At 49.6% G+C, this 17,550-nt stretch overlaps 1 protein-coding gene and 1 long non-coding RNA gene across 5 annotated transcripts in view; one reads left to right on the forward strand and one right to left on the reverse strand.

Annotated features, from left to right (window-relative positions):
* The window catches only part of SLC7A1 (solute carrier family 7 member 1), a 68,681-nt gene extending 59,306 nt beyond the window's left edge, over positions 1–9,375 (reverse strand). The window contains exon 1 of one of the 4 annotated variants that reach the window (XM_030882586.2): positions 9,112–9,374. The gene's annotated coding sequence lies outside the window, so the exon portion shown is untranslated. Of the gene's footprint in view, positions 1–1,354; positions 1,433–9,111 lie in introns of those variants that run through there. The other 3 variants (XM_060287963.1, XM_060287962.1, XM_060287965.1) reach the window with 3 other exon arrangements.
* A 158-nt stretch (positions 9,376–9,533) lies between these two features.
* The window catches only part of LOC115866755 (uncharacterized), a 105,957-nt gene continuing 97,940 nt past the window's right edge, over positions 9,534–17,550 (forward strand). The window contains exons 1-2 of the long non-coding RNA XR_009559706.1: positions 9,534–9,768; positions 9,878–10,091. This is a non-coding gene — a long non-coding RNA (uncharacterized lncRNA). The remainder of the gene's footprint in view (positions 9,769–9,877; positions 10,092–17,550) is intronic.

Here is a 17,550-nt window from a genome sequence, read left to right on the forward strand (position 1 = left end):
GGGCATGGAGGCCAGCACGCCCACGCCCAGCAGTGTCTGCAAACTGCAAGTCGCCACCAGGATCTTTTGCGATGCGATAGAAAAGAGTAAAAATCATCAGAGTGCAGCGCAAGTACGAGAGTGAGTACTGTTTGGTGGGAAGTTTCATTTTAGTCTGCATATAAATACGTACTTCCCTGTGTGTGCACCTGAGCAGCGCTTCCGTTATTTCCTCTTGTAGACTGCGTCCAAAGACGCTGACAGCCGCCGCCCTCGGGAGAACCGGGGTGTGGGCCCCAGCAGCCCTACCCCAGGCCGAAGGAAGCCTCCCCAAGGGGCTTCCAGAACCCTGTGCAGATCGGGCTCTGAAACCTAAGTGCCTGTGTCCTTCTGAAGGAGGAACAAAACGATCTCACCAGGGGGAAGCACGGGCGGCTGTGACACGCAATCGCTGAGACCAGGGCCATCCTCAAAGCCAACCTGAGATGCTGTGTTACTAAAGAACCTTCTGAATCAGAAACAGGGCGATGTACGGCCTACTAGGATATCTTGGTGGTACTGATACTAGAAAATGAGAAACTCTCCCCGGGCAAATCAGGCAAAATTCTCAACAACAGGACAGGTCAAGCCGGTGAAATGGTACACCAGCCACCAGCACCTGAGAAGTTGTCTCCTTACCCCATCTGTGAAGGAGCCTAGCAGCCAACCCAGGAAAAACTTATCCCAATACCCTAATTTCAACAAGACCCGATTACTCCAAAAGCAGAAACATCACAGTCACTCATTCATAGGGTGATGTGTATCAAAGTACAAAATGTGGTACATGTTTGTAGCCAAAACCCTCCAAAATAAACCCCAAATCGAGATGCCAGGACAGAATTACAATAGAAAATCAAAATAATTTATTGTTCTTTCCACTTGCCAAAATGTTACTACTTAGCTCAAAGACACCCCGCCTTTAAACTATACTGCTGTTTCACTAATTATAAAAATAATCCATACAACGAATATTTGCTGAGCACTAATTCAGGTGCTACACACCTAGCAGTGAACAAAACAGAGCCTGATTTTCAGTGTTTTCTTTCTGTACAAATACATGTATCTCATTAAGAGAACACTGATTATGGAAAATTGTGTCCAGATTTTTTTCACTTTTAATAGTAAAGTTTTTCCCTTAAGATCAAATGTTCCTTGAAAACATCACTTTTATTGGCTACGTGGTATTCCACCGTGGATGGTGTCATAATTTACCAAAGGACATTTCTAAATGCTGACCACAGGATAAAAACACAAATGAGAGAGAGAGACACAGTCAAACACAGCATGTTAGATCCAGATTTAGGACCTTAAGGGGGTAAAAGAGGGAAGATACAACCTTACCGATCACGGACCCCGGGCAGTGGACATGTACACGGTCACCGCTTCCCCGTGCGCCACGTTAAGGCCTAACTTGTGAATCTCCCTTTTTTATAAGCCCCACTCCCTCTTTGATCCAAGAGAACATTGTCTGCACAGAACAATACGTTTTCATTTCAATTTCCCTTCTTCTCAGGAAAGGAAATGTTTGCACTTCAAAGGGTTTCTTTGAAGAGCAGCCTCCGGTGCTGGCCCGTCCAGGTTAGGAGTTCCGTGGCCCCAGCGGGTGTGCAGAGTCTGGGCGGCTGCCCACCGCAGTCCCTCTCCAGGCCACCTCCTTCAAGGAGAGGGTCTAGTGCGGGAGAAGAGAAAACAAACATGGAAAAATACTTGGGGCTTTTGATCATGGCTTTCAGAGGCCCTGTTCACACACAGTGTAGGTTTCACAGCTCAGGGAAACTGAGGTACGAACCATGGGGAGCCGGGTTCTAAGAACGAAACCCTTCCAGAAACCAGCCCCACCCAGCGAGGGCCCCTTCCAGAGCCGGGGAAAGAGCGGAGTCTCGGGGGTACTGCTGGTGATGACAAAGGGGACGGCTTTGATAAACGAAACACAGAAAGAAGCAAGAGCCACACCTCCCCCAACAGTCTGGAACCTTCCCCCAGGAACTTCTGGGCTAGCACAGAACACAACTCACCATTTAGAATCTCTCCTCTTATCGCTCCCCTGGCCCGCTCGCGGCGGCCGGGAGGCTCAACAACCCTATGAAATAACCGCAAGCTACAGGCCAGGAGGCCAGGACCATTCCTCCCCATCAGGGCCCCTGCCCAGCCCTACCCTCTGCTTCGTCTGGGCGGCCAGGGCTACACAGCAGGCAAGCGAGGGCCTGCCACGTTTCTTTTCAAGGCTTCAACAAGTTCTGGGGATTTAATAATCATCTCCACCCTTCCCCACCCCGAGGGGGTTATGTTTGCCTGCTCAGGTGGGCCGACGGCCAGGTGGTGGGCAGGGGCTTGAAAGGCATCCGCTCCAGACAGGGCGCCTGCTGCTCCGGCAGCCCGAGGCCTTGCTCCGGGCCCCCGCCCTGTGTGTTCAGGCTGCGGGTCTGCGGGACCACGTCACCCTGAGCTGAAGTCTTCCGACCAAGCGCCTTCCTGCGAGCCCTCTACCCTGGCCGGGCTCTCAGCCGCTCTGCCGAACTATGGGTGCTGTTTATTTTCCTTTATTTTACTTTTCTGTAGTTTCCAAATTCTTCACAATACACATTCTAACTTTTAGGGACATTTTTTTTCTTAAAGAGGCTTATAAGGTAGAAAATTAGACCACAGTTCCATTGAAGGAGCCTCTCCTGAAAACAAACGAAAAAACCCAAGAAAACGAAAAACAAAAAACCAGCTACCTACATGCATATGTAAAGGACATTATTTGGACAACTGGAAGTTGAATATGGACTGTGGACTTGATGATGTCACAAATGTTAAATTTCGTGATTTTGATGTCGTACGGTGGTCACGTAAGAGAATGAATGTCCTTATTCTTAGGAAACACACTGAAGCATGCCGGGGTAAATAAAAGGACATGATGTCTTCCACTTACTCTCAGATGGTTCAGGAAAAAATGCATCCGTGTGTGTAGACAGATTAACTGATTGACAGATAAACAGAAAGAAGGAATGAAATGTAGACAACCAGTGAATCTGAGAAAATTGAGGCGCTCCTTGTAACCCCTGCAACTTCTCTTTAAGTTTGAAATGCTATCCACAAAAAGTTGAAAGAGCAAAGGAAGAAAGAAGAGAGGCAGGAAGGGACGGGCACGAGTTTCCCCACTCCACCTGCCAGCACCCACGGCCTCCCCATGGGGCCACGGCCACGGGGGCCCTGCCAGCACACAGTCTCTCCAGCGTAGACAGTGCCTGCTGCTACCCTGGCTCGGACAGCCCCCAGCCCCGGCTTCCTGAGGGCATCAGGGAAGCACCTTCCAAGAAAGAAGACCCCTTCCCACCTCCCGACACTACAGAAGTCAGCAAAGTGAAGATCCTGGGAGAACGGCTACCGCCACTGGCCTTGAGAAGGAGGGAGAACCGAGAAGGGAGCCACTTATCCCTACAAACCAGACGACCCCCTGCAAAGGGCCCTCCCCCCAGCGGCGGAGGAGGGGGAGCAGAGACGACCGATGGAGATCAGTGAGGCTGGGCTCCCATGGCCCGGGCAGGAAGCCCCTCGTCCAGCCAGCTCCGGCAATGCCAATGTCAGACTACTGACCCAGGAGGAACGCAGCCCAGCCTCTGTCACACTTCGGCACAGCTGTGTCAAGGACCCCAGGGCTCAGAGAGGAAAGATCTGCGCTCAGAGGAACCGGGGCAGCTAGAGAGAAACAGCAGGCTGCCGCCCAGTGGTGGCACAGCCGGCTCCCGCGCCGCCAGGACTTACTTGGAACCAAGAGGCGCGTGGCAGCCCGGCATCTCCAGGTCCGTGTGCTAACCTCAGGGCCCGGCGTGGCCCCGCGCACACGCGTGCCAGACCACGGTTCCCAGAGCGAGCGGCCGGAGCCCCAGGCACAGGCTGATGCCCACAGCCCAAAGCACGTGGGTGTTAGGGCCCTGGAGCCAGGCCCCAGGTGCAAATCCTAGCTCTGCCACTTAAGACCCACCCCTGTGCCCATCGGCAACTTGTGTCACTTCTCAGGGCCTCCATCGCCCCATCAGCCAAACAGCAGGACCAACCTCAGGGGGCGGCTGTGAGGATTTAATGACAACAAAGAAAGTGCGGAGCGAGCCCCACGGTGAGCACTAACAAGGGCTTGGAGTCTGGATCTTACTCAGCCCCAGGGCCTCTCCCTTCCTTCCTATTTGGTGTAAGAGACTTTGGTTAATGGTACTTGGTAGGCAGATAAGAAGATACAGAGGAAGAGAGCATTTCCAAGCCGACCTTAAAAGGTCACCCCCAGCATCTTCATGGGCAGGAAGACGACGGTGACAACAGTGTGATGAGACGCCGGTAAGACGTTTGCTCCCTTCCCCTCGCCGCTGCCCCGTGATGGGGCCCCCATCCCACGCCAATGCACTGGGGCATCTACCTCAGCCCTCAAAGGAAGGGATGAAAAAAGGTGGGAAAGACTTGGCCCCAGTTTTTAAACCCAAAGCGCTCGGGGTAATTTGGACCAAATGTCTGGGGTCAGGATGGACGAGGGCAGACACCCCCAAAACACACAGACGCACACACTCACACGCACGTGCACACAGACACAGGCAGGCCACCCCTGAGGATGGGACCGTGAGCTCTGCTTCCCAGAGGCGTGAGGAGGGGACAAACCCAAGGCTGTGGACCTGAGACCTGCGGGGACTGGCCTCCCCAACACCCCGGTGCCACGCCACCCACTGCAAGGCAGACACAACTCCAAGGAGAAGGGACGACCTTTTGACACCTTGGCAAAATGGGAGGGCAAATAAAGTTGTTACAGATTTTCTTCTCCACGCCAAAATCAAAGAACTGTGCTTTGTTTCCAGTAAAACAGCTAACGTTTATACGAAGCACCTGGTATGCGCCAGAAGCTGTGTTAAGTGCGGAACCTGGACGATTGCCTCATTTAAATCCTCTCAATCCTGTAAGGTAGGCACTAGAAGCCAATTATTATGCAGGCAATATGGAAAAGGATTCAAACGTGGCTCCAAGAAATATCTTAGAAAAGGCACTGATCCTGTAAGCGGAGCCCACTCCGGGGCGGGGGGAGGCCCACGGCACCTCCTTCGTCCCCGCAGTGCGTGGCCCGTCAGGGAGAGCAGGGGGCCGCCCGGAGTCGGCACGGCGAGCGGGTCTCCGCGATGCGGGGCTCCCTGTGCGCCCAGCACGTGCGGAGAATCAGGACCCACTCCTACGCACGTGGCAAAGTACCTGGCTGTTCTCACAGGCAAGAACCTTATCTGCATGGGTCTTCTGAAGAAAGCACTACGGCAGGAAGACAGAATGTTTCAGAAACAACTGCCTCCAGAGGGGAAAGGTGACTCAGGAAGAAGGGAGACGGTGTGGAAACACACGCTGTCCTACGGGACGAAGGACATTCTTTCTCCCTCCTCAGTATAAATCCGCCTCTTGGTAGCCCCTGAAGGCTGAACGGAGCTTGATTTCTGGTTGCCTTTATCAGAAGAGAAGGCTGGCAATGGAAAGAACCTATTTTCTGAAAGAATCTAAATGGACTGACCTTTATTCTTTCAAAGAATATTCTGCACTTCATGTTTACTGGCTTCATCATTATGAGGCTGAGAGGGCGGGCTTCCCCAAGCTACAGGCAGGGCAAGAGCACGTCTGCAGGGTTCCGACAGCCCAAAGGACATACTGGAGGCTGCACAGAGACGGCCGCAAACCTGCACCGAAGACGCCTCGGATGGCGCCCTTCCCAGCACTGGACCACCCGCCCCGGCTCCTAGAAGCAGCGTCTGCATTTCAGGGCGATGACCTCAGGCTGCACTGAAGCTGGCCTCTAACTCCACACAGCTCTACCCTCAGCTGACGTGGTCTGTCCACCAAATCTACCGCCTGGAGGTCCCCAGTGCTAATGACAACAACCAGAGGAAAAGCCAAATGGAAGACTCGGGTGTGGCATGACGAGGGAACCCCGTGCCAGAACCTATCCCGACGTGCAGAGATGTCTCTCCTGCAGCCTGTGTCCCCGGGTGAGCGAATCCTGACCGATGGGTGAAGCAAACAGCTTCAGCCGCTGCTCTGCCGAGGCCAAAGGTCTGAAGGAACGTCTTCGGAGCCCAATGAAGACAGCAGTCCACCAAGTCCTCTTACCAACGTGCTGCCCGTCCTTCTAGCAGATTCACAGGTGGCAAATGCACTAACCCCCCCCATGATAAACCGGGGCTTGCTTTGAACAAGTGCAGGGGTAGTTGCTGTCAAAGCGGCTTTGCAGTTGGGGGTGGGGACATGATTACAGAGAAAGAGAAGCCACTGAAGTTCCCACAGGGCCCACAACCTGCCACCAAAGCTGCTACTCTTCTCTTGACTGGAACAGACCTAAAACCTTGGGCAGATACAACCTTGGCCTGGGGTCCAACGCCAGGGGCCTCCGGCCCAAGAAACCCCCGGCAGGCAGGCCTCCTGAAGGCCAGGAATGAAAAAGTAGGCGCGCCCCAGGGCTGCAGACCCCAAGCGGGCCACGGGACAAACCCACGGCCAAGATGCCCACTGGAGGGCGCAGGGGAGATCAGGGAGGCCGCAGGCTTGCCGGGCGGAGGGGAAGGAGGCCCCACGCTGCGGCGGCACGTGGGCGCAACAAGGCAGCTCCGGCTCAGCCCCGGCCCGTGAGGATGGAAATGTCTGGAAAAAGCCGGTTGTGACTTTCACCGAGTCCTTCCCGACACGATCTCCTCAGCCTTCCCCACCTCACTAGCACAGTGGCTCCGCTCTACGTGGAACCTCATCCGGCCTTTCGCACCTCACCTGGAATCTTCCTTTAAAATCCACAGACAGAGCAAGGACACCAGCCTGCAGACTGAGCAGAGCTCAACCAGCTCACATTCCTACCGTGTCCAAGCTGCCACCATCTCTCTCTCACACAGAAACGACATATGGACACACTCTCTCGTGCAGAAATAAGCTGGGCTTGGGGTTTTTTCCAGACCTAAGTTACCAGTCTCTGCTCTGGCCTCCCCCCTTCTGCGCCTGCCCGTCCCCCATCTCTTCTCCACCCAGGAGCTGAAGTGGCCCTTCCACTCCCTGACAGCCACCCAGCACTCCCCGCTTCTCTGAGAAAAACAGCCTGCCAGCAACAGGAGCAGACAAGGGTGAGGGCCCCAGGCTGGAGAAGAGCACCAGGGCCCGCCCGTCCGCAGGTCCCACCTGGAGTGAGGACCCGGCCCCAGGTGGAAGGATGGCCATCTCAGAAGATGCCTGTGGCCTAGACACCTCCAGGGTCAGAGGAAAATGTTTCTCCCCATAACAAGGACACACCCATTCCTGTTTCAAATTCTTCTCTGGGATTAATAAACCAATACCTTCAAATACATAATTAATAATGTAAGGGAATAATTTAATAAGACATAATGCTGGGCCCTCCAACGTAATTACATATTTTTACTGGCCTGAGTAGACAAGAAACAACAGACTAGAACACTCAGTAAACATGTGTTTAAGCCCATCAAAGAATGGAAGCCCCAACCCAATACAATTAACGTGTGTCCTAAAATGCAAGCTCCTCGAGGTCAGCAATCTCGTCTTTCAAGCCTTTCTTCCTTTAAAGCAAATAATTATATGCATAAGAGCACCCATGTGGTTCAATCCAGATTTAAACAACTGAGTACATTTCTGATCTCTATTAATTCTCGTCTGTTTCTTTAGTCAAAACCCCTTTGGCACTCTTTAAATTTTACCTGTAATAATTAAACATGAACTTAATATGCTAAACCTTTAAAAACTATTTTAATCCATGTTGATTTTGTCCCCTAAGTTTCTATTCTGACTGTGACGTAAACAAGACTTTTTTGTTTTAATCACAGAAGGGTGTGTGCATATAAAAATAATAATTTCCACTGAGATCAACTAAAAACATCAGGGGATATTTTTGTAGGTATCACGGTTTCCCATTATCGGAACCAAACCTAAGTGGCAACAAACGTTAAGATGAATCCCGAGTAAATTATAATTCAAATGAAACACAATTAGGAAATTCAGCCAGAGGCCAAAACACAGTCCTGGTCACAGTTTTAAGAGCTCATTTAGGGAAATACACCTGGGATTGAAACCCTCACCCCCTCCTCTGTTTACAAATCTGGAGTAAAACCTACTCCAGGTTACTTCTACACGTGAGAGCCTGAGGGCGGGTACTGGGCAGTGTTCCGTTTCTTCCGGAAGGCACTTGTCTGGCTGTCCTAATCGTACAAGTCAAGCACCACTCGTCTCGGGTTCTCACAGCCACTGAAAAGGGGAAGGTAGTAGTACTACAGCGCCCTGCTGCCGTGTACACACTGGTCTTAGAATGACTGCGGGACCCGCCTGGCCCGGGAAGTTTCCTACTACGTAGAAAGGAACACACTGAGAATAGGTTGTCTCGGTGAAGCCGGAAGAACTGCCTCCTGCTCGAAACCATCTGGAAGCGTTGAGCACCGGCCTCTACGGGCCAGATTGGGTCACAAGGAAGCCCCCGGCGGGGGGGACTTCCCCGAAACAACTCCGGGGACCCGGAAGAGAGGTGGAGGCGGGCCAGGGAGTGTGCAGGGTTCCAGAGAGGAAGAAACGTGGGCGCCGCGGCCAGCTTGCGGGTGCGCGACGCCGTCCTCGGCCGGCCACCTGCCGCGGGACCACCCTTAGCCGCCCGGCGGGCTCCCCACCCGGGACCGATAACACGTCGTGGACCTCGCGGCGGGGCGGCGTGCTCCGCTCCGCGCCATGTAAGGGAAGGTCTCGGGACGCCTGCCGGGCCCAGTGCCCGCTCCCCGTCCCCACGCCCCCGCGACCACCCGCGCGTCCCGGCGCCCGGTGCCCCGCAGGGAGCGCTGGGCCAGCACCCCGGAGGCGCCAGGTCGCCCACGCTTCCTCACGGGGTGTTGCATCATGCACCACGCCGCGCCTTCAGCGAACCAAAATGGACTCCGTGGCGGAGACAGCCTCATGGGCACCGGCCGCGTACACCCCCGTCCGCCCTGCCCGCGCCCACCCGGAGGATGCCAGGGCTCCCCGCTCGGGCTCCGCGCCCCTCCCCGCGCCGCCGGAGTCAGCCCCCCAAGGTGACCCGGACCCGGGCAGCTGCCCCGGCGCCGGCGGAGGACGGGGACTCACCGGGCCGGCGGGTGGCGGGATGCAGGCAAGACCGCGGCTGGACTGACGGACGATCGACCAAGGCTCGGCGGGACTGACGGACGCTCGGGCGGAGGCGCGGCGCGCGGGGCGCCGGAGCGGGAGACTCGGGTAACGGACGCCGGGTGGCCGCGCGCCCCGCCGGCAGCTGACCTGCCGCTCACACCTGCCGGCGCTGAGTGAATGGAGCGTTGAGGGCGGGAGGGATCGGGAGCCGGTTTCATCAGCCGCGCCCCGCTCCCTGCGCCCGCCCCCAGCGCCCCGCCGTCCGGCCCGCTCGCCAGCGTCACCGCCTGGCACCAATGGCAGCGCGGCGCGGCGGCGGCTCCGGGAGCGGGCGGCGGCGGGGGCGGGGCGGGGGGCGGGGCTCGGCGTCTTCGCGCGCCCCGCGCCCTAACCTGGGATTCCCCCGCGGGTGGGCGGCGCCTGCCGACGCGCTGGTGGTCGCCCCGCCTGCGTGCGGCCATCCTTCGGGCAGTGGGAGCCCGCCTGCGTCCTCGGGTCCCCGCAGCCCCCCGCGCGGGCCCGACTGGCGCGGCCGCCGGACTGTCCACCCGACCGCGGGCCCCGGCGAGCGGACCCCGCGCTCGCGGCCAGTTTGCCTCCCCCAAAATGAGAAGATTGGGGAGGCACTTCAAGGTTGGTTTTTTTTTAATTATGATAAATTTTCATTTCTTTGTCATTGGAATATTTTATTGCTGTTCTCTTACTTTCAACAAATAATGTATCCTCGCCCCTTGTCCGGAAGGGCCGGAAGCCTGAATCTGCCTGTGCCCCTGGCGGTAGGACGAGCACCTGGCCGGCGGGCCTGTCTCCGCGGCTACTTCCGGAGCTACTCTCCCCGAGATGGCAGAAACTAGACCCGGGTCCCACCGCGCTCACCTCACAGGCTCCCTCTTGGCGCCCCAAACCAAGCAGAAGCCACAGTCTATAGAGATCCAGTAACCTGTGACATGAGAGAGGTAAGTAGGTCATAGATTAACCCCGCCAGCCTCCTCTCTAACTTTGCAGGAAAACAGGAAAAACGATAGCACTGTGTCCACGGCCTTTGAGTCCTTTCCACGCTTCCTACCCAACCCCCCTCCCCCCGCAATGTCCTTGGTCAGTGATGGGGCCTCATTATCAGCCACAGGGTGCGATACTCTTGGAATTACACTAGCAATTTATAAAGCATATAACTGCAGGGTGCTACTAGCTTCAGAAGCATTTTCGTGAACACATAGCAATGGGCTAGTATTTGCAAGGCACTTTGGAGTGTTTGGTATCATAATCAGTGACTACATACACGTTGTTTTAAAACAGAAAATTTCAGTTTCAACTGTTCGTTGGTGAAAGGATGCTCTCAAGTTGCATTAAGGAGGTCTCCTGTGCTGGGGCTCTTCCTGAATCCCACACAGCCTCCTTAACCCGCTGACGCTGCCATCATAGGATTTCACAGAGGGAAGCCTGGTGTGATTCAAGGACCACCTGCTTTGCCTTTGCACTCGATCTGGATTTGAATCTGAATTCTACTCTTTCATTCGTTTATGGTTTTCCACAAGCTATTTCACTTCTGTTTGGAGCTTATAAACCTTTTATTCTTAGCAGAATATCCCTTAGTACTTGAAATATGATTGTGGGATTTTTTTTTTTTTACTCTTGGCAGGAAAATAGAATTTAATAGATTGTAGAGATGCTCTGCTCGGGCAACAAGCAGACGGATCATAGAGTTAGTATCTGTAAATTCTGAGAGCAAGTGTTCCAGGCCCTGATGGGTGTATGGGTAGAACTCAACCAAGATAATTGTCAGCACTGTGGTCCGTTTAGCAGCCTCACCCAGCAGACTTCGTCTTCAGTAAAACTGTAGGAGACCGTCCATGACAAGGCCTGTAAGCAAGCAACTTGCTGGCAGAAAAGATTCAGTGTGAACCAGGGGAAGAATAATGATGCTCAAAGCCTCAGCAAAAAGTTAGAGGAAAATGTCGAAAAAACTGGCTGAATTTATAAATAAAGCGAAATCAGGCAGGTTAGGATCACACGCAGGTCCAGAGGGATCATGAGTGACAGGCCACCCTGATGATACTCAAAGAACAGCGGATCCAAGATTCCAAAGACTGTTAAGGAAAGGAAATGCTAGAATTTAAGCCCTAGGAACACCATCCAGGGTGAAGGTGGACAGACCAAGTCCCGGGCCAGCACCGTTAGGCAGGATGGGGTCCAGAAAACGTAGAGAATCAGAGTCAGACAGATGTGGTTTTGGGACTAAACTCTTACCTCCTGCTAGCTGCTGGCCTAGGGGAATTGTGTTTGTCCTCTTTTAACAACATACTTTATGATGCCAACTTCTGGAAAAAGCTAAATTATGAAGACATTAAAAAGATCAGTGGTTGCCAGAGGCTTGTCGGGGGAAGAAGTGGGAGGGATGAATAAGTAGCGCACGGGGATGTTTAGGGCAGTGAAACTACTCTTAACGATACTGTAAGGGGGCTACACGTCATTATACGGTTGTCAAAAACCACAGAATGTCCAACACAGACAGTAAACCTTTATATTAACTACAGAATTTAGCTAATAATAATGTGTCCACATTGGCTCATCAGTCATAGCAAATGCACCACAACAATTCAAGATGTTAATAATAGGGGAGGGCTTCCCTGATGGCGCAGTGGTTGAGAGTCCGCCTGCCGACGCAGGGGATGCGGGTTCGTGCCCCGGTCCAGGAAGATCCCACATGTTGGTTTCCCTCCCCCTCATCCCGTACTGGAGGACTCCTCTGGGCACAGATCAGATGCCAGTGGCAACACTTCTGGATGGCTTTCATTTTAATAACAGGTGGCCAGCCCCACTGCAAGCACTCTGGGACCCCAGGTCCGAAACCATCCTCTAGAGAAACATGGTATGCGTGCCTCAGTCCAGAGCCTAAGGATACATCATCAGAAGTGGTGTATTTCTTTTCTTTTTCTTTTTCTTTTTTTTGCGATACGCGGTCCTCTCGCTGTTGTGGCCTCTCTGGTTGCAGAGCACAGGCTCTGGACGCGCAGGCTCAGCGACCATGGCTCTCGGGCCCAGCCGCTCCGCGGCATGTGGGATCTTCCCGGACCGGGGCATGAACCTGCGTGCCCTGCATCGGCAGGCGGACTTTGAACCACTGCACCACCAGGGAAGCCCTAATTAATTGTTTAATTGTCTGTCTTCCCCCAACTAGGCTGAAACTCCATAAAGGCAAAGCCCTTTTCTACCTGTGCACTGCTGTGTGCTAAGCAGAGTGCCTGCACAGAAGAGGCATTGACACATTAGTTAAATGATGAATAACCAGAGGGGATTCCAGATGAGAAGCAGAGATTCTACATGAAGCAGTGATGGGAAGGATAAAGCCCCACTATCTTTTCTCAGCTCCTCCCCAACTGGCTACAGATTGGAAATCTTATTACCCTCAAAGACAGCTCCCCGTTTCATTGTCTCCTATCCTCCTCATTTCTCAGAGACAGATGCTATGAGATCATTGCAGTCTTTTGGAGATCCAGGTCCCCAATCCCATAATATAAGGCTCTATTCAGGAGAGGAGAGATATGAATACTTCCAAGGAAGTACTCTTGGGCACATCACTTTAGTTAATTATCATCATCTCATCAAACCATCACCTTATTGAATACTCCCAAAGATAAATCTTTGTGTTCTTATTAACCATTTCCCTAAAATAGTAGGAGACCAAGGATAATCTGTCCCTGACTTCTTCCTTGGAGATTCGTGTTTCCACAAGTCACAGCCAACCATAGTTTTAAATGGTCAAAAACAGAAACAACGACTTCTCTGTGTTAAGAATCACTCAATTGCAGGTAATCCATACCTGATTCAAACAACTCTAGGAAATCTTTTAAATTTATTGTTACATAACTGCGAAGTTTAGGATTTGCCAGGTGTACGTATGTCTGGAGCTAGGTTTTCAAAATATATCTTAGTCTCTCTATCTCGCAGTTTTCCTGATGGCTGTATTCTTTGCCAAATCTCTCCATTTGTAAAAGCAGTGGTTTTTGAAGTGCGGCGAAGAAGGAAACCCCTTCCAGCATCCATTTCAATCCTACAAAAGGACCCCAGTAGGCTCTGCTTGGGTCGCATGCCCAAGCTTACATACCTCTCCCTGATTCCTGCAGAGTGGTGTTCTCTTGTGGGCTAGCCTGGGTCACATACCCACCTCTGTGGGGCAGGGGGACAGTGCAGAGAGGAGGTTGATTGGCAGCTCCACTAGTATCACAGAAGTAGAGGAAGAGGTAGTCCCCAAAGGGAAGGAATGTGAGGAGACAAGAAAGAAACTGGTGTCCACTCTATTTCCACTCCCCTGCTCGTTCAGATGTCCCCCAGCCCATCCTAGAGGCATCTGGACCACGTGTTTTTCGTGTGTTACCACCATCCAGCTGCAGCGACCACTCCAGGCACATCTGCCCTGTCTCTGAGGCACATATGCCCTTGAAATAGTGATTTCATTTCCTTTGGATAAATACCCAGAAGTGAAATTACTGGATCCTATTTTAGCTCTATTTTTGATTTCTTGATGAATCTCCATACCGTTTTCCTTAGTGGCTACACCAATTTACAATCCCACCAACAGTGCACAAGTTTCTTCTCTTTGATAATAGCCATTGTGTCATTGCTTGCTCTTCTCTTGTAGACAGCATATAATTGGACTTTTTAAAATTCATTCTCCCAATTTCTACTTCTTTTTTTTTTTTTTTTTTAAACATCTTTATTGGAGCATAATTGCTTTACAATGGTATGTTAGTTTCAGCTTCACAACAAAATGAATCAGTTATATATATACATATGTTCCCATATCTCTTCCCGCTTGCGTCACCCTCCCTCCCACCCTCCCTATCCCACCCCTCCAGGCGGTCACACAGCACCGAGCTGATCTCCCTGTGCTATGCGGCTGCTTCCCACTAGCTATCTACCTTACGTTTGGTAGTGTATACATGTCCATGCCTCTTTATTGCTTTGTCACTGTTTACCCTTCCCCCTCCCCATAGCCTCAAGTCCATTCTCTAGTAAGTCTGTGTCTTTATTCCTGTTTCACCCCTAGGTTTTTCATGACATTTTTTTTTTTTCTTAAATTCCATATATATGTGTTAGCATACGGTATTTGTCTCTCTCTTTCTGACTTACTTCACTCTGTATGACAGACTCTAGGTCTATCCACCTCATTACAAATAGCTCAATTTCGTCTCTTTTTATGGCTGAGTAATATTCCATTGTATATATGTGCCACATCTTCTTTATCCATTCATCCAATGATGGACACTTAGGTTGTTTCCATCTCTGGGCTATTGTAAATAGAGCTGCAATGAACATTTTGGTACATGACTCTTTTTGAATTATGGTTTTCTCAGGGTATATGCCCAGTAGTGGGATTGCTGGGTCATATGGTAGTTCTATTTGTAGCTTTTTAAGGAACCTCCATACTGTTCTCCACAGTGGCTGTATCAATTTACATTCCCACCAACAGTGTAAGAGGGTTCCCTTTTCTCCACACCCTCTCCAGCATTTATTGTTTCTAGATTTTTTGATGATGGCCATTCTGACTGGTGTGAGATGATATCTCATTGTAGTTTTGATTTGCATTTCTCTAATGATTAGTGATGTTCAGCATCCTTTCATGTGTTTGTTGGCAATCTGTATATCTTCTTTGGAGAAATGTCTATTTAGGTCTTCTGCCCATTTTTGGATTGGGTTGTTTGTTCTTTTGTTATTAAGCTGCATGAGCTGCTTATAAATTTTGGAGATTAATCCTTTGTCAGTTGCTTCATTTGCAAATATTTTCTTCCATTCTGAGGGTTGTCTTTTGGTCTTCTTTATGGTTTCCTTTGCTGCGCAAAAGCTTTTAAGTTTCATTAGGTCCCATTTGTTTATTTTTGTTTTTATTTCCATTTCTCTAGGAGGTGGGTCAAAAAGGATCTTGCTGTGATTTATGTCATAGAGTGTTCTGCCTATGTTTTCCTCTAAGAGTTCGATAGTTTCTGGCCTTACATTTAGGTCTTTAATCCATTTTGAGCTTATTTTTGTGTATGGTGCTAGGGAGTGATCTAATCTCATACTTTTACATGTAGCTGTCCAGTTTTCCCAGCACCACTTATTGAATAGGCTGTCCTTTCTCCACTGTACATTTCTGCCTCCTTTGTCAAAGATAAGGTGACCATATGTGCGTGGGTTTATCTCTGGGCTTTCTATCCTGTTCCATTGATCTATATTTCTGTTTTTGTGCCAGTACCATACTGTCTTGATTACTGTAGCATTGTAGTATAGTCTGAAGTCAGGAAGCCTGATTCCTCCAGCTCCATTTTTCGTTCTCAAAATTGCTTTGGCTATTCGGGGTCTTTTGTGTTTCCATACAAATTGTGAGATTTTTTGTTCTAGTTCTGTGAAAAATGCCAGTGGTAGTTTCATAGGGATTGCATTGAATCTGTAGATTGCTTTGGGTAGTAGAGTCATTTTCACAATGTTGATTCTTCCAATCCAAGAACATGGTATATCTCTCCATCTATTTGTATCATCTTTAATTTCTTTCATCAGTGTCTTATAATTTTCTGCATACAGGTCTTTTGTCTCCTTAGGTAGGTTTATTCCTAGGTATTTTATTCTTTTTGTTGCAATGGTAAATGGGAGTGTTTTCTTGATTTCACTTTCAGATTTTTCATCCTTAGTGTATAGGAATGCCAGAGATTTCTGTGCATTAATTTTGTATCCTGCTACTTTACCAAATTCATTGATTAGCTCTAGTAGTTTTCTGGTAGCATCTTTAGGGTTCTGTATGTATAGTATCATGTCATCTGCAAACAGTGACAGCTTTACTTCTTCTTTTCCGATTTGGATTCCTTTTATTTCCTTTTCTTCTCTGATTGCTGTGGCTAAAACTTCCAAAACTATGTTGAATAAGAGTGGTGAGAGTGGGCAACCTTGTCTTGTTCCTGATCTTAGTGGAAATGCTTTCAGTTTTTCACCATTGAGGACGATGTTGGCTGTGGGTTTGTCATATATGGCCTTTATTATGTTGAGGAAAGTTCCCTCTATGCCTACTTTCTGCAGGGTTTTTATCATAAATGGGTGTTGAATTTTGTGAAAAGCTTTCTCTGCATCTATTGAGATGATCATATGGTTTTTCTCCTTCAATTTGTTAATATGGTGTATCACGTTGATTGATTTGCGTATATTGAAGAATCCTTGCATTCCTGGAATAAACCCCACTTGATCATGGTGTATGATCCGTTTAATGTGCTGTTGGATTCTGTTTGCTAGTATTTTGTTGAGGATCTTTGCATCTATGTTCATCAGTGATATTGGCCTGTAGTTTTCTTTCTTTGTGACATCCTTGTCTGGTTTTGGTATCAGGGTGATGGTGGCCTCGTAGAATGAGTTGGGGAGTGTTCCTCCCTCTGCTATATTTTGGAAGAGTCTGAGAAGGATAGGTGATAGCTCTTCTCTAAATGTTTGATAGAATTCGCCTGTGAAGCCATCTGGTCCTGGGCTTTTGCTTGTTGGAAGATTTTTAATCACAGTTTCAATTTCAGTGCTTGTGATTGGTCTGTTCATATTTTCTATTTCTTCCTGATTCAGTCTTGGCAGGTTGTGCCTTTCTAAGAATTTGTCCATTTCTTCCAGGTTGTCCATTTTATTGGCATAGAGTTGCTTGTAGTAATCTCTCATGATCTTTTGTATTTCTGCAGTGTCAGTCGTTACTTCTCCTTTTTCATTTCTAATTCTATTGATTTGAGTCTTCTCCCTTTTTTTCTTGATGAGTCTGGCTAATGGTTTATCAATTTTGTTTATCCTTTCAAAAAACCAGCTTTTAGTTTTATTGATCTTTGCTATCGTTTCCTTCATTTCTTTTTCATTTATTTCTGATCTGATTTTTATGATTTCTTTCCTCCTGCTAACTTTGGGGTTTTTTTGTTCTTCTTTCTCTCATTGCTTTAGGTGCAAGGTTAGGTTGTTTATTCGAGATGTTTCCTGTTTCTTAAGGTAAGATTGTATTGCTATAAACTTCCCTCTTAGAACTGCTTTTGCTGCATCCCATAGATTTTGAGTCGTCGTGTCTCCATTGTCATTTGTTTCTAGGTATTTTTTGATTTCCCCTTTGATTTCTTCAGTGATCACTTCGTTATTAAGTAGTGTATTGTTTAGCCTCCATGTGTTTGTATTTTTTACAGATCTTCTCCTGTGATTGATATCGAGTCTCATAGCGTTGTGGTCGGAAAAGATACTTGATACAATTTCAATTTTCTTAAATTTACCAAGGCTTGATTTGTGACCCAAGATATGATCTATCCTGGAGAATGTTCCATGAGCACTTGAGAAAAATGTGTATTCTGTTGTTTTTGGATGGAATGTCCTATAAATATCAATTAACTCCATCTCATTTAATGTATCATTTAAAGCTTGTGTTTCCTTATTTAT

The sequence above is a fragment of the Globicephala melas genome, chromosome 18 (assembly GCF_963455315.2).
Source record: "Globicephala melas chromosome 18, mGloMel1.2, whole genome shotgun sequence".
Lineage (NCBI taxonomy): Eukaryota > Metazoa > Chordata > Mammalia > Artiodactyla > Delphinidae > Globicephala > Globicephala melas.